The sequence below is a fragment of the Dendrobates tinctorius genome, unplaced genomic scaffold, assembly GCF_039654945.1.
Source record: "Dendrobates tinctorius isolate UK_male_01 unplaced genomic scaffold, ASM3965494v1 ptg000028l, whole genome shotgun sequence".
NCBI lineage: Eukaryota > Metazoa > Chordata > Amphibia > Anura > Dendrobatidae > Dendrobates > Dendrobates tinctorius.
In genome coordinates, this window is record NW_027361696.1 from 52,114,010 (window position 1) to 52,138,125 (window position 24,116).

A 24,116-nucleotide genomic window follows, 5' to 3' on the forward strand; every position below is an offset into this window, starting at 1 on the left:
CGAATACTTTTGCAAGGCACTGTAAATGTATATGGGCCTGACTTGACATTGATGTATTCATGAACTGATGGTGATTCTGGTGACGTATTCATGTACTCATGATGGAACTGGTTTTGTATTTATTTACCGACAGTGGTTCTTGTGATGTATTCATGTACTGATGGAGGTCCTGGTGATGCATTAATGTACTGATAGTGGTTCTGGTGATGCATTTAACAACTGATAGGGGTTCTGGTGATGTATTCAAGTACTGATGGTGGTTCTAGTGACCTAGTAATTTAATGATGATATTTCAGGTGCCATTTTTATGTACTGTTGATGGCTCTGATGATGTTTCCATGTACTTATGATTATTTTGGTTTAGTATTCATGTACTGATGATGGTTCTAGTGATGAATACAGCACCAGAACCATCATCATTATGTGAATACATCACCAGAGCCATCAATAGTACATGAATACAGCACCAGAATAACCATCACTACATGAAGATGTCAACAAAACCACCATCAGTACAGGAATACAAGACCAGAACCACCATCAGTACATGAATATGTCACCAGAACCACTATTTATACAGAATATGGCACTAGAACCACCATGAGATTTGTTGCAAACTTTATTTGTTGTATAACAGATATAAAAACCGTCATATATGTCCCTTTATAACGGGGTCTGTTTAGCTTCCATTGGGGTATCCGCCAAGTGGTGCACACCTTAATTTAAACCAAACGGCCCCCAATAAAGTTAAGTAATATTAGTTTCCATGACTGTCCTTGGGTTTGACATTTACAATATAAGATGTCCAGGATGAATATCACTATTTTTCCCTGGTATCGTGTAAATGGTGTGCAATTAATGAATGATTCCATATCTAACTATGAAAACACAGTCCTTGTTGAGTGTTACCTCTATGCTACATCACTTTTTTGCTTTTGCTGGTATTTGTTGGTGAATTTTCACATACATTCAATTGTATTGCAAAAACGCTTAGGAAAACGGATGCGAAAACGCTTAACAAAAGCGTCAAAAACGCTTACAAAAGCACTTCATAAAACGCATGCGTTTTCCTGGGAAGAGGATGTGTGTTTCCGCTCAGGAATATTCTGCATGAAAAACGCTACGTGGGCACATAGGCTTAATCCTACATACTCGGAGCTGAGAGCAAAGGCAAGAAATCCACTGAGAAAAAGAAACCAGAACTCCATTGTCCTCCATGAAATTAACGGGATCATTTTTATATGGCAGACGCAGTGTCGGTCTCGTTTTCTCAGTGGCTGCTAGGGAAAACTGAGTGGCTACTAGGGAAAGCTGAGGGATTACTAGGAAATAGATGTGTGGTTACTAAGGAAAACTGAGTTGTTACTAGGGAAAACTGAGTGGCTACTAAGGAAAGCTGTGGGGTTACTAAGAAAGAGATGTGTGGTTACTAGGGAAAACTGAGTGCTTACTAGGGAAAACTGAGTGATTACAAGGGAAAGCTGAGAAGTTATTAAGAAAGAGATATGTGGTTACTAAGGAAAACTGAGTTGTTACTAGGGAAAACTGAGTGGTTACTAGGGAAAACTGAGTGGTTACTAATGTGGTAATTGCAGGTACGCAGGATGCAGTGACGAGACGCGAGACAGAAATGACTTTAAACGTTAACTTTTATAGATAAATGCCGCTAGTGCTATTATTACGCAACCAACAGAATAACAGTAGTTGTCCTCGCAGGGAACCAATACACGTAAACAAGGATTGGAAGAACACGACTAATCCGGCAAAGACCGGTCACTATATGGCCGCAGAATGGCCGACTACGGGTCCTTAGTCACTATGTATCACTTATCCGTCCTGACGTCCCTCGGCGTTCTGTTCCACGGTGTGTCTGCGTCGCAACCACTGGGCCCAGCCACTGAAGATTCGGCGTAGTCTTCGGGCGTTCCGACGCCCAGGAGAAGTAGGGGCACAACAGGCCCGCGGAGAGTTCTTTGGCGGGATGTCCCCCAGCGGAGGCAGCGGGATACCGCCTGGGAGAGGGAGAGGGGAGGCTGCAACTCCCTGACAGGGACTGGCAGCGGCGGTGATAAGTGGCAGTTGATAGGCCACAGGCGCAGTCTGAGGCCGCACTGTAGGATCCGCAGCGGGCAAAGGCCCAGTGTCTACCGCGGACTGGAGTGGGGCGGTGGCAGCTGCGGGTGACAAAGGAGGAGTCACCGTCGTGGTCAGAAGTGAAGCAGCGGTGGCTGCGGGCAGCAGCGAGGAGGCCGCAGCCGTGAGCTAGGGTGAGGTGGCGTTGGCCGTGGACGGCTGCAACTAGGCCGTAGTCAAGAGCTGGAGTGAGGCAGCAGTCTTCTTTTGTCGGTAAGCTCGGCGCCATCTCCCTGCGGTCCACCGAGAGTCTCTCTCCTGTCGCTGTCCTCCTCTCTGGAAGCTGCTCGTGGTTCTCGCTCTCTGGCCCTCCCCAAGTCTCCACCTCCTTCTTCCTCGTTCTCCTGACTCACACAGTCGGCCCTCTCTGCCCCTCTTCTCTGGAATCCTCCCCCAACTGCCCTGTCAGTCTCAGCAGTCCATCCCCTAGCTCTGCTCCCTGGAAACAGATAATCCAGGAACCTGGAAGACGGCCCCCTCGGTTCCAGCACGGGTACTCGGCGGAGGCCTCTCCTCCTACACTCCCCCATCCTGTATGCTCGCAAGTCCTCAGGCGAGGGACTTGGTAGGCTCGGGTTGGCCTTTTGAGACAAAAGTTCCTGTTGCCATACGAACTGATCCTGTTTGTAGCGTTCGGGGGGTTTGCCAGCTGTTGACCGCTCGGAGCGCTTTCTGGGGTGGTGGCCGGTGGTGGACTGGCCAATTCTGGTGGGCTGGCGTGACTTGCTTAGGTATTTTTCCTTGGATGGCCCGCTTGTACCGCTGGGCTATCTTCTTCGTCATCTAAGTCCCAGACCATGGGCATTGGTTCGGGGGCCTGAGGAGTGGGTTCGGGTTGCACGGGATCATTGAATGTACAGGGCAGCAACATATTACGGTGCACAGTACGAGTGGGAAGTGCCCCGTCCCGTACAGGTCGTATCTCGTACACAGGCCCATCGGGGCTTATTTGGCGCAATACTCGGTAAGGACTCTCTTCCCACCGGGGTTCTAGCTTGTTCTGGGGGCACTGGTCTAGTACGAGTACTCGATCCCCAGTCTGAAAGTCGGTGGGTGGAGGTAGAGCCCCCCCTGGGTGCTCTAGGTCCTGGAGTTTTGTCTGGACAATGCGGTGAAGGGTCTGTAGCCGGTGTCAGTGGTTTCGGACCCATGATGACACTCCAGACCAGGGTTAGGGTTCCTCCGGGTTTAGTTCTACCTCCGTGATCCCTTTGACTTCTCGCCCGACTAGCAGTGAGTAGGGGGTATAGCTGGTAACTCGGTGCACCCGGTTGTTATAGACCCACACTGGTTCAGGGACATACTCAGGCCAGCGGGCCTTCTGGTCACTCTCCAGGGTACGCAACATTTGAATTAGTGTCCAATTAAAGCGCTCGCAGGCCCCGTTTCCCTGTGGGTGGTATGGTGTGGTCCGAGATTTATTGATACCATAGAGATGAGCTCCATGCAGCTCCTCCATGACCTTCCCCAGGAAGCATGCTCTCTGATCTGAATGCATCCGTTGAGGGCAGCCGTACACTTGGATAAAGTTTGGTGAAGTGATCCACCATGACGAGACAATGCTCATACCCCTGGTATGCAGGGCCAATGGTCACATAGTCCACCGTCAAGAGCTCGAGGGGTGCTGATGTCACTATCGTTTGCATCGGGGCCCGTTGTGCCGGTGGTTTAGCTAGTTTGCATAGGCGGCAGGCCCGGCAAGTTTCTTCCACAGCAGCGTGTAAGCGCGGATGGTAAACTATCTGCTGCAACCATTGCAAGGTTTTCTGGACTCCGAAGTGAGCCCCCTTTTCGTGAGCTTCCCGTGCCAGTTCACTGATTTGGGCTCTGGGCACGACTACCTGCCAGGTTGTTGCAGACGTCGCCCATGATACTGTCTTACGATACAACAGTCCTTTCTTGATGACTAGTTTCTCTCATTGGTGTAGCATCAGCAACATATCCTGAGACGAAGTCTGTCTCTGGGCGTCGGTGGGTAGGCTGCCGGTGGTCACCCATCGGCGTAGGAGCCCAATTTCTTCATCTTCTTGCTGCTGTTGGATCCTTCTGCCACGTGATTGCCCCAGCACACCCCTTGGGGGTCCTTTTAACGTGGCAGCCATGAGCATGGCGGCGGTGAGGGCATACGGTGTCTCTTCTCCTTCCAATTCGTCGTCTCAACTTTTCCCTGGCATTGTGTACCGGATCCTGGAGAGGGCATCCGCATGCACATTTTCTGCCCCTTTTTTGTAGATGATCTTGTAGTTGAACTTGGCCATCCGGGCCATCCATCGCTGCTCCAGAGCCCCCAATTTGGCATTTTCCAGGTGGGCCAGCGGGTTGTTGTCGGTCCGCACCACCAATTCGGAGCCCGCCAGGTACTCTGCGAACCGCTCCGTCATGGTCCACACTACCGCGAGGAGCTCGAGCTTAAAGGAGCTGTAATTGTCAGGGTTTCGCTCGGAGTCATGAGGTGATCGGCTACCATACGCGATCACTCTCTCCTGGCCGTCCTGAACTTGTGACAATACAGCCCCTAGCCCTTGGAGGCTCCCGTCAGTGTGTAGTATGAACGGTTGCGAGAAATCCGCATAAGCTAACACTGGGGCACCCAAGAGCGCAGCCTTAAGGTCTTGGAAGGCCTCTTCTTGCGGTTGTTGCCACTGGATTTTACGTCCATTTGCCCCGGCAGGAGCCCCCTTTAGTTGGTCCTGCAGGGCTCAAAACGACGATAGTATCCAGCCAGCCCCAGGAAGGCCCGCACGTCTTTTATCGTCTCGGGGGTAGGCCATCCCTGAATGGCAGCAACCTTTTCCAAGGACGGTCTAACACCCTCGGCAGAGACGACATGCCCCAGATATTCAATCTGGGTGCGAAACAGGTGGCATTTCTGGGGCTTCACCTTCAACCCGTACTTCTGCAGCTGGCCGAGCACCTGCCCCAACCACCGCAGGTGGTCCTCAAACGTGGCGGCATAGATGATTATGTCGTCCAGGTATATCAGCGTGGCCTTGAAGTTGAGATCCCCCAGACACCGCTCCATCAGTCGCTGAAAGGTCCCCGGGGCATTGGCCAGCCCGAACGGCATCTGATTGAACTCGAACAGTCCCATAGGAAGAATGAATGCCGTCTTAGCCCTGTCTTCTTCCGACATCGGCACCTGCCAATACTCGCTGGCCAGATATAACGTTGAAAAGTACTTCGCTTTCCCCAAGGCGGACAGTGATTCTTCTATACGAGGAAACGGGTACGAGTCTCTGATGGTACAGGCATTCAGCTTTCTATAGTCAACGCAGAACCGCAGGGTGCCATCCTTTTTGCGGACCAACACGATGGGAGCCGCCCAGGGACTCTGGCTCTCTCGTATGACCCCCTTCCGCAGCATTTGGGCCAGTAAAGTTTTTACCTCCTGGTATAGTTGTGGGGGAATTTGTCTGCATCGTTCCTGTATGGGGGCCGTTCCTGCCATGGGAATTCCGTGCGTGATGGCTGTGGTGCATCCAAAATCATCCTCGTGGCTAGCGAATACCCTGTGATACTATCCTAGTAGTGTTTCTACCTGGAGAAGTTGGGCGGGAGCCAGGCCATAGCGTTCAGCCCGCACTCTTTCCATCTTTCCAGGATGTTTCGGCCCATTTCCTGAGTCGAGGACTTGGCAGCCTGCAGAGTTCGAATAGTCACTGCCCAAGGGTCCTCGGGTTGCACCTTTAATTGGACCGTAGGGGCTGGCAGCACCTCTTCCAACGGCCTCACCAGCTTGGCGATCTCGACCCGGCACCTTAAGATGATGTCTTGGTCTTCTAGGTTGACACAGCACACCAGGACGGTCCCTCTCCACACAGTGGCCTGGGAGTGGGCCACCAGTATGCCAGGAGGCAGGCGTTCCGAGTAGCATGCCTCCACCTGCATCTCCACGCCCTCCAAAGGCACCGGGGCCCAGATGGGCAGGGCCATCACTGTCTGCCAGGGCAGTATGAGCGGGGGAGCTGCTGGCGTAATGACTTTGCCCAGTGCCTCGCCCTCCTGGCAGTCCTGGAGAACTCGCGCCTCCCACACCAACTGCTGGAAGACCCGCCATCGGGCTGTGTGGGAACCCCACTGGTTCAGAGTCTCTTGCGTGGGGTCATTGAGGAGTAAATTGCCAAACTCCCGCAGGATGTTCATGCCCAGGATAACTGGATGTTTGTCATTGGTTTCTCCATGAGACAGGATCACTCCCCGGCATCCGAGGGATTTGCCACACAGCATCATCTGCACCCAAACCACCCTGGCGACAGGGACCGGTAATTGATTGGCGGCTACCAGTTTTATCATGGGTCCCCACTGGGGTCTCACTGCCTCAGGGAAATGCTGCCGAAAGTAAGTTGCAGGCATGGTCGTTACGTGTGTCCACTAGGCACCGTACGGCACGGCCCTCGACTTCTGCCCATACCACCGGACACTTTGCGACCAGATCTTCGGGACTTCCACCACCCCATGTCGTGGCTTCTGGCTCCATGTGGCATCCCCCCAGCCTGGAGCCCTCTAGTTTAACGGCGGCCGGAGTAGGCGCACTCCTCGCCGCGGACACTCTCGTGCGAAGTGGCCCAGCTCCCCGCACTCAGCACTGGGGCTGTGAGGGCTGGCCGCTCCGAGCATTGTGAGGCCCCCAGGGCACGGGATTGAAACTAGGCACCCAGACATAACCTCGGTTCTTCTCTTCACTTCGGTCACTCGCCCCTGATGTTCTTCAGCGCTTGTTTCATCTCTTCTATCCATTGGGGCTCTCCGACAGCAGTCAGAGTGGCCTCCACACTCCGGACCTTCCCCATGGGGACCATCATTCCATGCTCCTGCTCTCGTGCACGCGCCTGACTCCCCACCTTAGAGAAAGCTAAATGTGGGTTCACTCGGACCTGCTCCCGTAGTGCCTGCTTTATCAACAGGTCTCGGAGTCCAGTCACTAACAAGTCGCGTAGGGTAATGTTGATGGGTCCTACCCCTACGCCGTCCTTCCGCTCGATGGCCGTGTATAGCTCTTGGAGGACATTCATATACTGAGTAATAGTCTCCCCCTCTCCCTGCATTCACCTAAACAACCGGGTCCTCAACTCTCCCACATCTGTCGGATCCCCATGGGTCTCTTCCAGTATCCGCAAGACCCTAGCAAAGGTGTTGCGGTGTCCCGGGGGCCTCAACATTACTGAATCCCGGGCCTCCCCTTCTAATGCCATGAGAGCTACCTCGGCTTCCAGGTCAGGGGTCATCGGAAGCATTCGGAAGAGGCCTCGCATTCGCTCTGCCCAGCTCCACAGCATGGTGTTGGAGCCTGAGAACCTGGGCAGGTTGTTTAGCATAGCCCCCAGAGAAATGCTGGACTGGGGTCCCTGGTTGCTTGCTGTGTCTATGGCCCCGCTCTGGCCTGGAGTACCACTGTCCACGCTCGGAGACTGCATCCTGCCGACTACGCAAAATGTGGTAATAGCAGGTATGCAGGATGCAGTGACGAGACGCGAGAAAGAAATGACTTTAAACGTTAACTTTTATAGATAATGCCGTTAGTGCTATTGTTGCGCAACCAACAGAATAACAGTAGTTGTCTTCGCAGGGAGCCAATACACGTAAACAAGGATTGGGAGAACACGACTAATCCGGCAAAGACCGGTCACTATATGGCCGCGGAATGGCCGACTACGGGTCCTTAGTCACTATGTATCACTTATCCGTCCTGACGTCCCTCGGCGTTCTGTTCCACGCTGTGTCTGCGTCGCAGCCACTGGGCCCAGCCGCTTCGGGCGTTCCGACGCCTAGGAGGAGTAGAGTCACAACAGGCCCACGGAGAGTTCTTTGGCAGGATGTCCCCCAGCGGAGGCAGCGGGATACCGCCTGGGAGTGGGAGAGGGGAGGCCGCAACTCCCTGACAGGGACTGGCAGCGGCGGTGATAAGTGGCAGTTGATAGGCCACAGGCGCAGTCTGATGCCGCACTGGAGGATCCGCAGCGGGCACAGGCCCAGTCTCTACCGCAGACTGGAGCGGGGCGGTGGCAGCTGCGGGCGGCAAAGGAGGAGTCACTGCCATGGTCAGGAGTGAAGTAGCGGTGGCTGCGGGCAGCAGCGAGGAGGCCGCAGCCGCGAGCTAGAGTGAGGCGGCGTCGGCCGCGGACGGCTGCGAGTAGGCCACAGCCAAGAGCTGGATTGAGGCAGCAGTCTTCTTTTGTCGGTAAGCTCGACGCCGTCTCCCTGCGGTCCACTGAGAGTCTCCCTCCTGTCGCTGTCCTCCTCTCTGGAAGCTGCTCGTGGCTCTCGCTCTCTGGCCCTCCCCAAGTCTCCACCTCCTTCTCCCTCGTTCTGCTGACTCACACAGTCTGGCCCTCTCTGCCCCTCTTCTTTGGACTCCTCCCCCAACTGCCCTGTCAGTCTCAGCAGTCCATCCCCTAGCTCTGCTCCCTGGAAACAGATACCCCAGGAACCTGGAAGACGGTCCCCTAGGTTCCGGCCCAGGTACTCGGCGGAGGCCTCTCCTCCTACACTAGGGAAAACTGAGTGGCTACTAAGGAAAGCTGAGGGGTTACTAGGAAAAAGGTGTGGTTACTAAGGAAAACTGAGAGGTTACTAGGGAAAACTGAGTGGCTACTAAGGAAAGCTGAGGGGAGGGGTTGCTAGGAAAGAGATGAGTGGTTACTGTGGAAAACTTAGTGGTTACTAGGGAAAGCAGAGGAGTTACTAGGAAAGAGATGTGCGGTTACTAAGGAAAACTGAGTGATTTTTAGGGAAAGCTGAGGGGTTACTAGGAAAGAGATGTGTGGATACTAAGGAAAACTGAGTGGACCGTCAGGACTTAGTCTGCAAGCTATATCGCTTACTGAATAAGCTGCAGAGGGAACCCGGATACATCGATCGCTCGGGCTTATCAGCTGTTTGGCTCCGTAGCTGTATGTGTCGCGGCTGTGTCACATTCACAAAACAAGCATGGAGAGCCTGTTTGTTGTGACTGTCACACAGCCACGACACATGCGGCTGCGGAGCCGAACAGCTGATTATCAGGAGCAATCCATGTATCTGGGTTACCGCTGTAGCTTATTCGGTAAGCACTATACAGTGGGTACGGAAAGTATTCAGACCCCTTTAAATTTTTCACTCTTTGTTTCATTGCAGTCATTTGGTAAATTCAAAAAAGTTCATTTTTTTCTCATTAATGTACACTCTGCACCCCATCTTGACTGAAAAAAAACAGAAATGTAGATTTTTTTGCAAATGTATTAAACAAGAATAACTGAAATATCATATGGTCATAAGTATTCAGACCCTTTGCTCAGTATTGAGTAGAAGCACCCTTTTGAGCTTGTACAGCCATGAGTCTTCTTGGGAATGATGCAACAAGCTTTTCACACCTGGATTTGGGGATCCTCTGCCATTTTTCCTTGCAGATCCTCTCCAGTTCCATCAGGTTGGATGGTGAACGTTGGTGGACAGCAATTTTCAGGTCTCTCCAGAGATGCTCAATTGGGTTTAGGTCAGGGCTCTGTCTGGGCCAGTCAAGAATGGTCACAGAGTTTTCTGAAGCCACTCCTTTGTTATTTTAGCTGTGTGCTTAGGGTCATTGTCTTGTTGGAAGGTGAACCTTCGGCCAAGTCTGAGGTCCAGAGCACTCTGGAAGAGGTTTTCATCCAGGATATCTCTGTACTTGGCCGCATCAATGTTTCCTTCAATGGCAACCAGTTGTCCTTTCCCTGCAGCTGACAAACACCCCATAGCAAGATGCTGCAACCACCATGTTTCGCTGTTGGGATTGTATTGGGCAGGTGATGAGCAGTGCCTGGTTTTCTCCACATATACCTCTTAGAATTATCACAAAAAAGTTCTATCTTCGTCTCATCAGACCAGAGAATTTTATTTCTCATAGTCTGGGAGTCCTTCTTGTGTTTTTTAGCAAACTCTATGTGGTCTTTCATATGTCTTGCACTGAGGAGAGGCTTCCGTCGGGCCACTCTGCCATAAAGGTCCGACTAGTGGAGGGCTGCAGTGACAGCTGACTTTGTGGAACTTTCTCCCATCTCCCTACTGCATCTGTGGAGCTCAGCCACAGTGATCTTGGGGTTCCTCTTTACCTCTCTCACCAAGGCTCTTCTCCCATGATTGCTCAGGTTGGCTGAAGGGCCAGGTCTAGGAAGACTTCTGGTGGTCCCAAACTTCTTCCACTTAAGGATCATGGAGGCCACTGTGCTCTTAGGAACCTTGAGTATAGCAGAAATCCTTTTTTAACCTTGGCCAGATCTGTGCCTTGCCACAATTCTGTCTCTGAGCTCCTTGGCCAGTTCCTTTGACCTCATGATTCTCATTTGGTCTGGCATGCACTGTGAGCTGTGAGGTCGTATATAGACAGGTGTGTCTTTACAAATCAAGACTTATGAGTTTAATTAAACATAGCTGAACTCCAATAACATAGTAACATAGTAACATAGTTTTGAAGGCTGAATGAAGACCTTATGTCCATCTAGTTCAGCCTATTTTTAGTGCAGCTGTTCTGCATTGTTGATCCTGGGGAAGGCAAAAAACCCACAGAGTAGAAGCCAATTTTCTCCATAGGGAAAAAATTTCCTTCCCCTAAGCTGGGTCAACCATCTACCTATAATATTCTGTTATTCGTAACCTTCTATACTGTTACTCACAAGAAAAGCATCCATTCCTTTCTTAAATTGACTTGGCCATCACCACTTCCTCAGGAAGAGAATTCCAGAGCCTCACTGCTCTTACCGTGAAGAACCCTCTTCTATGCTGGTGCAGAAATTGTCTTTCCTCCAAACGAAGAGAATGCCCCCTTGTTCTTGTCACAGTCCTTGGTACAAACAGTTCATTGGAGAGATCTCTGTATTGCCCTCTGATATACTTGTACATATATATTAAGTGTCCCCTAAGTCTTCTCTTTTCTAGAGTAAATAGACCTAATTTTGATAACCTTTCTGGGTATTGTGAACCAACTCCATTTATCATTTTAGTAGCCCGCCTTTGAACCCTTTCAAGTTCAGTAATGTCTTTCTTGAGCACCGGCGTCCAAAATTGCACACAATACTCCAAGTGTGGTCTGACGAGTGATTTGTACAGAGGGAGAATTATGTTTTCATCTCGTGTCCCCAGACCTCTTCTAATGCATCCCATGACCCTATTTGCTTTGGTGGCAGCTGCCTGACACTGGGCACTCCAATTTAGCTTCCTATTGACTAAGATGCCTAAGTCTTTTTCCATGTCTGATTTCCCCAGCAGTTTCCCATTTAGTAAGTAATTGTAGCATCTGTTTCTCCTTCCCATGTGCATAACCTTACACTTATCTGTGTTAAACCTCATTTGCCATTTTTCAGCCCAATTCTCCAATTTACTCAAATCTGTCTGTAGTTGCAAACTGTCCTCCTTTGTGTTAACTACCTTACATAGTTTTGTATCATCTGCAAATACTGATATTTTACTGTGTAAGCCATTCACTAGATCATTAATAAATATATTAAATAGTAGGGGGCCCAATACAGAACCCTGTGGTACCCCACTAGTAACCCTGGCCCAATCTGATTTTGCACCATTAATAACCACTCTTTGTTTTCTATCACTAAGCCAGCTACCTACCCATCTACACACATTTTCCCCTAGCCCAAGCTTTCTCATCTTACTTACCAATCTTTTATGTGGGACAGTGTCAAATGCTTTACAGAAGTCGAGATAAATGACATGATATGATTCTCCTTGATCCATTTGAGAGCTTACATCCTCATAGAAGCTGAAGGAGTAGAACCATCTCAAGGAGGATCACAAGGAAATGGACCGCACGTGACTTAAATATGAGTGTCTGAGCAAAGGGTCTGAATCCTTATGAACTTGTGATATTTCAGTTTTCCTTTTTTAATAAATTTGCAAAAATTTCTACATTTCTGTTTTTTGCAGTCAAGATGGGGTGCAGCGTGTACATTAATGAGAAAAAATGAACTTTTTTGAATTTACTAAATGGCTGCATTGAAACAAAGAGTGAAAATTTTAAAGGAGTCTGAATACTTTCTGTACCCACTGTAGCTTGCCGACTAATCTCTGACGCAATGAAATTCGTTCAACTCTAGTTACTAGAGAAAACTGAGTGTATAATAAGGAAAGCTGAGTGGTTACTAACAAAAACTAAGGGGTTACCAGGAAAAGCGAAATGTTTGCTAAGGAAGAAAGGACCCTTCAACAGTGTGTATAATAAAAGTAGAAGAACTTTATTAACCCCTTTCTGACATCAGACGTACTATTCCGTCCTATTCCGTCCATGTGCCTTGGGCCTGTATGACCATGGACGGAGTAGTACGTCTCAGCGATCGGGTTACTAGAGCTAAGGCTAGGTTCACATTGCGTTAGGGCATCCGTTTAACGGATCCGTTAAATGGATGCGCTAACGCTGATGTCATTTTTGACATCTTTTGTGCCCTAGCGCTAACGGTATGCTCTAACGCATGGTAGCAGTTCGTTACCATGTGCTACCATGTGTTAGCCCATACAGGTCTATGCACAGCGAACAGGTCCGTTCGCTGTGCGCTAGTCCCGACACACCCAAAAACGCTGCAGACGTTAGTGTCGCTATTAGTGTTGAGCGATACCGTTCGATACCCAAAAATATCGTATCGGATGGTATTGCCCGATACGAAAAAAATATCGGGTATCGCCGATTCCGATACCGGAAGTCCCATTCAAGTCAATGGGACTTCCGGTATCGGAATTAAAAAAAGCCCTTTATTTCCTTGTTGGCTAATTCTACATAATTGAAAACAAATAAGAATCATGTAGAATGTATTGTGGGAGGTGGAGGAGACATTAAAGGCATAGTGGTTTATTCAAATCACATGGCATAGCATTAATTCCAATTTTTTTTTTCAAGACGTTCGGAGTTAAAAAGATATTGACTATGTTAACTTTTTTATATTTTGTCAGATATGTATGTTTCACAACTTCCATGCTCTTCACCTTCTTTTGTACTTCTCCCACACTTTCTCCTTCATGATCCACAGCAGTAGCATTTTTTTATCAACTTTTTCTTCACCTTATTCATCTTCTTCTTCTTCACCTTCTTCCCTGTTAAATATTAATAATTCGTTAAATATTTCTTATTACACCCAGTTCTGTAGATTGCTTTAGCTTATATGACATAGGCTATTTTTAAGCTTGGCTCATGGTAGAAATGTCAGCTCACTACATATTTAAGTTTAGCCTTGAGGTAAATGTCAAACTCCATATATACCGAGATCACGTGCTTCAAGAGACGTATATAATTCATGGCTAACTGTAGAGGTCGCTGTCTTCTTCCCTCACCATCATGAGAGACAGACATGAAGATGTCGCCTGTGTTGGGCCATGACATGACATAACAGCTGGTATATTACTTGACGGCGATGTGAGAAGCCGAACTGAGAGACAGCAGCCATTTGTTATTCAGGATCTCGGAGAGAAGAAGAATACATGTTGCTTTGCTATGAACAATGGACAATCTCTCTTTCACCTATTTTTATTCACCTGTTTTTCTGTAATAACCTTTCTTTGATGGAAGAATCCAAATAAACCACTATATTTTTATCTGGTAACTAGTCCTGAGTATTTTACAGGATAAGCATTATTTTACATTGGAGAGCCAGCCAGATCTGAATTTTTGTACTTTTTTGCGGATTTCCCTCAACTTGCCCACAAGGGGGATTGAACTTTGCTCATATGTGCAAGTTGTCAGGAATTCCACTATTCACAAGAATCAGACGGAACCTAGACGTGAGGACTAAGAAGTGCCAGATAGATTGAGAAGTACTACAAGGGCCAAAAGTACCAGACGTAAGCCAGACGTGTGAAGACAGGAACCCAGCGTTGTCCATCAAAGGAACAAGCTGAGACATTTCAAGGTAAGATAAAATGGATGTCATTAATTGTCTTGCTAAGCAGAGTAAATTGAAATTTAAGTCTGTAGACAATTCTAATTCAGAAGTTTTATGGTTAAGTTTATGTGCCGAGTGTGAACTCGAGAATCAAAGGTTAGATTCTAAGTTTTTCAATAGAGAAAGAGAGAGATTAAAAAATATTCTACAGATGGTAGATATATTTCATAGATCTGTGTCAGAGAAATCCAAAAATGATTGTTGTGATGTTCTCGAGATTGGCTGTAAAGTTAGGGAGATTGACTGTAATCAAGTGTCTGTAGCGGCCATTGAAGGTGACCTTGCAGACGTGGAACAAGATGGAGAAGTAGGAGGAGACTTCAGAACTGACGTAGAGGACGTACAAGGGAAAGACGGACCACTAAAAATAGACGACTCACAGGCCGAAATCCGAAGGAAAGTAAGAAAAACTTTGCTAGAGATATGCAAAATAATACCTGCATATGACAATACAATCCATGTCTGTAGAAACTCTGAGGTTTTTGAAAGTTGTGTTGATAAATTTGACGAGGAGAAGAATCAGTTGTTCAAAATGTGGATCCCTGTAAATTTTGCTAGGAGATTGTCTTTAAAGTTATCTGGTGAAATACATGAGAATTTAACTGATAAGGACAGATTAAAAATTCTCATTTTTTGTTCATCAAATGAAAATCATCCAGATATTGATATTCTTCAAAAATTAAGGATTGGTCGGAAGGAATGTATTTTTACGTTCATGTCCATATATGAACGTTTGTATAGAATGCTGAGTGAGAATGTGAAAACACCGTCCCTCATAAGGAGTTTTGTAAGCAAATTTTGGTTTCTAAATCCTGCATCTCGTGTTATTGCGTCACAAAAAGATTCTTTGTTTGAATGTGCGCAATCCCTTGATTTTGCCAGAAAACACGAGAATCATGAAAGGAAAGTAAATTGTGCTAATTTTGTGAAGACAGGCAGAGTAAAATCTTATCAGAAGCCAGTATTAGCAAAACCTTCTAAAATGAGTTTTCCCCAAAATCAAATATATGAAGAACAAAGAAAATCACATGTTTGTTATAAGCCATATGGAATGATGCAAAGGAACACCGAAAAGACACAAATTGAATTAAGAAAAATGATGAGTTTTGATCTTCTTTCTGTAACCAAGATGGCCGAATTTGACAGACAGAAGCAGGTGGTGAGTGACATCATGGCCTGTAAACTGAATACTCTGCTCCAAGAATCTATCAGCTTCAAAATGGCAAGAACCTTTCAGGATATTTTTTGCAGAGAAATAAGTATGGGTGTAGGAATTGGCTAGAAAAAGTAATTATATATATTGTGTAAAAGTGTTATACGATGTATTAGTTATATGTAATTATTATATAGAGTATAATCCTGTAGTTCAATGGTTTGTGGATATATACATAGTCATACAGTATATATAGAGTGTTTGTAGAAGTAGAAATAGTAGAACTGTATTTTTTAATGAAAATTAAAATCTACATCAGTAATAATATTTAGAATTATGAATATGATATTAACCTTATTTTTTATGTTTCCTTAGAATTTTCATTTCAAAGCAGGACTTAATCGGGAAAAATTATCTTCCAAGGATTTATGCCTTTATTTACACAGGAAGTTGCAATAATTGCATGATTTCATATATTTAACACTTAAAAGAAAATAACTAACTGCATTTTAAAATATGTTCTGTGTGTGTGCCTTCACTGCATGGTTCGAATGACTACCACAGCATGTGGAATTTGTACCTTGTTCTAATAATAAGTATACCAGACCAGTATACTATGTCCCTGTTCCTTAGGGAAAGAATTTTTAAAGGGGTCTCAGCTTTTGCAAAGCAATGGAATTTTTTTTCCAGGCCTAAATGTCAAGTATAGCTATACATATATTTATGTCATGTGTATTTGGGGAATATTCAAAGAAATATTAAGAGACTAAATTGAAATAGTTTACAATGCATTGATAATTAGGATAATTTGGGTTAAAATACGTGTATTCATCACACCTTCGTATGTGAGGTATTTGGTTTAAAGTTAATATGTGACACAGTCACAAGTGCAGTATCCACCACTGACAGTCACAATTAAAGTGTCTAACCTGACAACCAGAGGAGGATGATCCTATGATGCTGAGATGAACTGTGTTATCACGTTCTTATCAAGTTCCAGAGGTTTTCAATCACCTGTAAAGCTTCAATGTAAAGCTGGTGAACAATGAAGGTAATTAACCCTGACATATGTCCTGTGCATTAGGACAAGGACTGGTTATGGTGCTATGTTTAGCAAGGAAGAGTCATTTTAACCCTTGCTTTGCTGACCAAAGACGTCACACCTGTTCAAAGACCAGTACCGATGGAGGATTCCAGAATATCCAAGGCGAGCCAATGTAAGCCCAGGTTTTTAAAGATGACACTGCACAGATATTAAAGCTGCATTTCATCTATAGACTTTGATTTTATATACAACACGATTTCTACAACATCTATATGCTAGAGAAAAACTGTATTTTTAAAAGAACCAAGAAGAAGACAGAAGACATCAAAATGAAGACCAGATGACACCAGATGATGACTGAACCTGAGATGCTTCAATTTAGACTTAGGGAAGTATAATTATACATATTTTATATGAATATTGTTCACGGCTTACCATAACATGAATTCACATCAATTATGTCATTGAGTACTTATAACGGTAATCTGATATTATTATTATTATTATTGATATTAAATTATTTTGTCAGAAAAGAAGAAAAAAGATCTCATTATATTTTGAGGGTTCCAATTAATGTCTGTCTCCCTCAAAAGGGGGAATTGTTAAATATTAATAATTCGTTAAATATTTCTTATTACACCCAGTTCTGTAGATTGCTTTAGCTTATATGACATAGGCTATTTTTAAGCTTGGCTCATGGTAGAAATGTCAGCTCACTACATATTTAAGTTTAGCCTTGAGGTAAATGTCAAACTCCATATATACCGAGATCACGTGCTTCAAGAGACGTATATAATTCATGGCTAACTGTAGAGGTCGCTGTCTTCTTCCCTCACCATCATGAGAGACAGACATGAAGATGTCGCCTGTGTTGGGCCATGACATGACATAACAGCTGGTATATTACTTGACGGCGATGTGAGAAGCCGAACTGAGAGACAGCAGCCATTTGCTATTCAGGATCTCGTAGAGAAGAAGAATACATGTTGCTTTGCTATGAACAATGGACAATCTCTCTTTCACCTATTTTTATTCACCTGTTTTTCTGTAATAACCTTTCTTTGATGGAAGAATCCAAATAAACCACTATATTTTTATCTGGTAACTAGTCCTGAGTATTTTACAGGATAAGCATTATTTTACATTCCCATTATTTTTTTTTCCATTCTTCACATTCTTCTTATTCAGCTATTATTAATTTTCATATGCTATTTCTTCATCTTCTTCCTATTCTTCTTTTTCTTCATTTTCTTATGGTGACAGGCATTCCTGTAGTACTTATCTATAAAAGTTATAAGATTACACCTTACGTTCTGCCTGTCACAAAAGATTTACAACAGGATTTGTCCGCGTTCAGTTTGGCCTGCAGCAGCAGGCATTTTCCAGGGGCACCACGAGGAGGAACTGACTCACCCCCATTTACTGCTTAGTCTTCTTCTGCTTATAATTTTGATATCTTCTATGCTGATTTTTAGTCTTATGCTTAATGTTCTTCTGCTTTCTGTTCTTCTGCTTTTGCTTCTTCTGCTTCTTGTTCTTCTGTCTTTTGTTCTGTATCTTGGTGGTTGTCTTCATGTTCTTTGTCCTCTTGGTCATATTATTTAGGGTGATATTTCTGGTCTTCTTTGGTGTGGTCTTCAGGGTCGTCGTCATCAGGGTCGTCGTCATGGAGATCAATAAGGATTACCAAAGACAATTTCAAAAAGCTTGATCTTGGAAATGTAGCAGAAGGTACAAGAAGGCTGAGAAACTGGCGAGAACCAGGTGACAGTACTGGAACCCGTAGTGGCAGCAGAAGGAACAAGAGCCAATGGCACTATCGAGGACCAACTGACGGTGCTGGACCACGGTTACTAAGCAGAAGGTACCTGTGCTAAAAAGCACTACCAAGGACCAGCTGACAGTGCTGGACCTCGGATACCGAGATGGAGGCACCTAGGCCAAAGGCTGTAGCGAGAACCAGCAGACAGTGCTGGCACCCGGATGGGTAGCAGAAGGAACAAGAGCCAATGGCACTACCGAGGACCAACTGACGGTGCTGGACCACAGTTACTAAGCAGAAGGTACCTGTGCTAAAAAGCACTACCAAGGACCAGCTGACGGTGCTGGACCTCGGATACCGAGATGGAGGCACCTAGGCCAAAGGCTGTGGCGAGAACCAGCAGACAGTGCTGGCACCCGGATGGGTAGCAGAAGGAACAAGAGCCAATGGCACTACCGAGGACCAACTGACGGTGCTGGACCACGGTTACTAAGCAGAAGGTACCTGTGCTAAAAAGCACTACCAAGGACCAGCTGACAGTGCTGGACCTCGGATACCGAGATGGAGGTACCTAGGCCAAAGGCTGTGGCGAGAACCAGCAGACAGTGCTGGCACCCGGATGGGTTGCAGAAGGAACAAGAGCCAATGGCACTACCGAGGACCAACTAACGGTGCTGGACCACGGTTACTAAGCAGAAGGTACCTGTGCTAAAAAGCACTACCGAGGACCAGCTGACGGTGCTGGACCTCGGATACCGAGATGGAGGCACCTAGGCCAAAGGCTGTGGTGAGAACCAGCAGACAGTGCTGGCACCCGGATGGGTAGCAGAAGGAACAAGAGCCAATGGCACTACCGAGGACCAACTGACGGTGCTGGACCACGGTTACTAAGCAGAAGGTACCTGTGCTAAAAAGCACTACCAAGGACCAACTGACGGAAATGTTGCCTCCTGCTGACTGGAGCCGTCTGTGATGGTGTAGCCGTTTGTGGCGGTCCCACAAAACTTTTCCACATTTGGGCCATACTGGCCTTGCCTTGTCCTGCGGCACTGCCTCTGTTACCTCTTTGTGCAGAGCTTCCTCCACTGCCTCTACCCACATGGCTGCTTTGAAAAGCACTACCAGCAACACTTGCGGGGGGAATGGAGAACATGATGGCCTGCACAAGTGTTTCTTGGTACTCCCGCATTTTTCGCTCCCGCTTCAACTGTGGTATGAGGCTTTGTAAGTTGTCCCGGTAGCGAGGATCTAGGAGGGTGTACACCCAATAATCAGCCGTGTGGAGAATGTTGGCGATGCGGCGGTCATTTAACAAGCACTGCAGCATGAAATCAACCATGTGCTGCAGACTGCCAACTGGACCGGAAACGCTGTCCCCAGCTTGAGGCAGCAACTCTGCCTGCTCAGCATCACCCCACCCTCGCTGTACACACTGACTACTAGAGCCTTGTGTACCTCCCTCCTCTGGAGAGATGTGTTCCTCCTCCTCCATTGACTACTCGTCATCCTCCTCACTAAGTGTCCCCTGCCTGGGCCTTTGTGTGGAAGCACGTTGCGCAGACTTGCCAGAAGCAGATGGCATTTCTGACTGCTCATCCTAGACCTCTTCAAAAACCTCCTCACTTAGTGCTTGTGAGGTTTTTTGAAGCAGACAGATGAAGGGGACAGTCATGCTGATTAGTGCATCATCTGCACTGGCCATCCGCGTGGAGTCATCGAAGGCACGCAAAACTTGGCAGATGTCCCTCATAGTGGCCCACTCAGTGGTGGTGAAGCGCCTGATGCAGCTGGTACTCCATTACTGCTGCCTGCTGCTCACACAACCGCTCCAACATATGTAACGTTGAATTCCACCTGGTGGGGAGGTCACATATGATGCGATGTTCTGGCAGAGATGCAATGCGCAATCTTGCCATGCTGGAACGCCGTAAGTGAGCACACTCTAGGCGAACCTTGTGCAGCAGTGCATCAAGATCCGGATAGTCCCTCAGAAAGCTCTGCACGACCAAATTGAGCACGTGTGCCAGATATGGTATGTGAGTGAGGTTGCCTAGGCCCAGAGCTGCCACTAGATTTCGGCCATTGTCACTCACTACCAAACCTGGCTGGAGATTCGCTGGCACAAACCACACATCGCTCTCCTGCTTGATGGCATTCCAGAGCTCCTGTGCTGTGTGGCTCCGATTCCCCAAAGAAATTAATTTAAGGATGGCCTGTTGACGTTTGGCCACACCTGTGCTCATATCTGGCCTAACAGGCTCACGCAGTGCTGATTCCGAGGAACTAGAGTAGGAGGAGGACTCAATATGTACAGACTGCATTCCTGCAATCCTTGGAGTTGGCAGAATACGTACAGAGCCACTCTTCAGATCTGTACCCGGCTCCACAACATTGACCCAATGGGCAGTGAGGGAAAGGTATCGTCCCTGTCCATGGCTACTGGTCCACGTATCGGTGGTCAGGTGGACCTTGCTACTGACGGCATTTAGTAGCGCATTTTTAATTTTTCCCTCCACATGCTTTTGCAGGGCAGGGACGGCTTGCCTGCTGAAATAAAAGCGGCTGGGCACATTGTATTGTGGAACTGCCAATGACATAAAGTTCCGGAAGGTGTCAGTCTCCACCAGCCTGAATGACAGCATCTCAAGGGCCAGTAGTTTGGCAATGCCGGCATTCAGAGCCAGTGCTCGGGGATGGTTTGCCGAGTATGGCCGCTTTTTCTCCCATGCCTGTGCTACCGATTGCTGGTGAGTGGCCTGGGAGTGTGATGATGACTGCGAACGTGGTTCAGTGGGTGGAATTTCACTGGGTCTCTGGACAACAGTGGCAGTGGTTCTTCCATGGCGTTCCAGTGAGGAAGCCGAACCAGCTGTGTGTGAGCTGGAGGAAGAGGCCCCAACACGAGCTGAAGAGGTGGTAGGTGCTGCTGAAGGTTGGCCTACATCTTCAGTGTGTCTGTGTAACTCCACCTCGTGCTTGGTACGCACATGTTTCCACATATTTGTGGTATTGAGGTTGCTCACATTTTTCCCTCGTTTCACTTTCTGATGACACAGCTTGCATTTGACAAAGCAAATGTCATCTGCAACTGTGTCAAAAAAAGACCACGCACTGCAAGTCCTGGGAGCGCCCATTTTGTGTTTTGGAAGAGGATTGCTCCTCACGGGTGCCAAAGTGGAGGCTACAGGCAACCAAGTCTGCCCCCGCCCTCTCCCTCCTCTTTTGGCCGTTCGGGGAATCTCTTCCTCAGAGTTGCTCCCACCACCTTCCTGTGGCTGACGCCATGATGGGTCAAGGACCTCATCATCTCCACTCCCCTCTTCAAGCACCGGCTGGTCCTGGGTTGTCTCGCCAGCACCGTAAGCACCAGAAATTGGCAACTGAGTCTCATCATCATCAGATGAGCACTGAGGTGTGCTGACAATAGGCACTGGCCCACCCGCCTCTTCAGATTCAGAGGGACAAAGCAGTTGCGCATCACTGCATACTCCCTCTTCTTCACGCTCTAGAATGCTGCTTGGCTGGCCACCTCTTTCCAAGCCAACAGATTCTGAGAACAGAAGTAAAGATTGAGATGGCTCCTGTCCAGGGCTCTCAGACTGCCTGGGCAATTTGGCAGGTGGTGAAGAGACAGATGGTTGCTCTTCAGTGCTCTGGCCTTGGGAGGATGCGGAAGTCATTGAAGTGGATGCGTTAGCTGCCATCCATCCGACAACGGCTTCAATTTGTTCGTCACGCAGCAGTGGGGTACGGCGAGGTCCTACAAAGCTGCGCATGAAAGACTGTTGCCTGGTAAAAGTGGGGGATGCCGGGTCACTGGTGGCCGCAGCAGACACCGAAGCCCCACGTCCTCTCCCTGCTGAATCCCCCCGTCCTCTCCCTGCTGAAACTCCACGGCCACGACCACGTGCCTTACTCCCTGCCTTCTTCATCTTGGTAGACTGATAGATAGGCAGAAAAGTAAAAAAGGGGTGGCTTAGTGTTCTTATTCCTGAACACCTGCTAACCAGTATAAGAAACACTAATTTGGCTAAGAGTGTGTGTACTACACTTTAATATGATCTAATGTGGCCTAGACAACTGTAAAGTGGAGTGTTTGGTGAACTTTATTTCCTTTTTTTTTGGGGGGGAAAGAAAAGGATGTGACCAAAGTTTGAAAGCTATAGTATCACAAACTTTTTGGAGCGATTACAATGCAGGAAGCTAACCTACAATGCAATTGATGAGGCTCCAAAAAATAGGGTGATACTAGTCTGTCTGGCTGGCCCTGAAGGGCACAAGCCAGCAAAAAGGCTCCTCTATCTAATCCTATATAGTGTTTGCAACCAACCAATGACAATGGATGCGGTCGGAAGCACACTAATATAGGGGCAAAAATCTGGCTAAATTAGCTGCAAAAAAAGGACTATGTATGAGGCAGTGACGCACGCTGAGCGGACTACAGCTAGCAGTGGCTGTAGAACACACTGCAACGTGAGCTGCACTCACACACAGAGAGACCTATCAGACAGCCAAAAACAGTGCAGAGAAATGGGCTATAGCACTGAAAGGCTGCTGAAAGGCTCCGCTGTCCACCCCTTTAGTGTTTGCAACCAACGTATATGGATACGTATGGAAGCACACTATACAGGAGAAAAAAAGCAGCCATAAAAGAAAAATGTGTATGAGGCAGAGACACACGCTGGGCGGCCAACAAGCAGACGTGCCTGCAGGACACACTACACAGCGTGGGTCTGCACTCACACAGCCCTTGCAGACAGCTATTAAAACAGCGCTGCTGGGCTACAAAAATGCTACAGTGGTGGATTATGTAGCCTGGGTAGAGCAATAGATATTTTGGATGATCGCTATTTCTAACTGTCCCTCACAGTCTTCAACAGCAGCCTGTCCCTAACTGAATTCACAGCAGAGTGACCAGAAATGGTGGCTGCAGCGATTTTTAAAGTGCATCATGACATCATTTCAGCAGCCAATCACAGCCATGCCAGTAGTTAACATGCCTACATGCCTAACAGGATGTGCCCACACTTCTGAGGATCCCCATTGGCTGAATCAAATCGAGCGGGCTCCTAGCATTATGGGAACTTCCGATTCCGGTATTCGATATGAAAAAAGTATCGGAATTCCGATACAGCGAATATCGGCCGATACCCAATACTTGCGGTATCGGAATGCTCAACACTAGTCGCTATGTAACGGATCCCGTCAGCGCATTGCCCCTAACGCAATGTGAACCCAGCCTAAGAAACATCCTGTTATGCGGAGTGCAAGATTAGGAAGTCTCTCAGGTCAGTGTGCAGTAAGTGCAGTGCTGACTGCCTCTATAGCATGCAGATGCTGCTTCATCTGCATGCTATAGAAGCGATCAACCTGCAAAAAATGATTGTCCCATAGTGGGACAAAGTGTAAAAGTTAAAATAAAGTAAATAAAAAAAAAAAAATAATTGTAAAAATATTTTAAAAAATAATAAAAAATTTATTCTATTACTAAATAAATATTTGAATGAAAAAAAAATCTAAAGAATAAAAGTACACAAATTTGGTATTGCCGCGTTCATAGTGATTCGACCTATAAAACTTTCCCACTATTTAACCCCATTTAGTGAACACTATTAAAAAAGGCAAAAAACAATCCTTTATCATCTTACCGCCAAACAAAAAATGGAATAACACGCGATCAAAAAGACGAATATAAATAAACATGGTACTGCTGAAAACGTCATCTTGTCCCGCAAAAAGCTCTAAGTGTATGGGCTGAAAAACATTTTCCCTTGGGGGTACATGATTTTTTAAATTTGGTGACGGGCATCATAACATCCTTGCCAAAAAATAGAGTGGCTGGAGCATGACGGAATACATTCACTCTGGTGTTCGAGTGGTGGTGGATGGTGAGGATGAGGAGAAGGAGGACACCAAATAGCCAAAATCAGGAAGCATATACCAATGTGTGGGTGTGAAGAGGTGCCTGGGAATACATCTCCCAAAAAGACACTACATTGGAGGTTATGTTTCACTGTCATCATTTGGTGGTGTCAAGAAGTCTGGTCCTGGGTGCCCCTGAGGGTTCAGTCGCCACAGAGGTACTGAATCTCATCCAGAGGTGTGGTACCCCACTCTCAGGTAAGGAGAGAG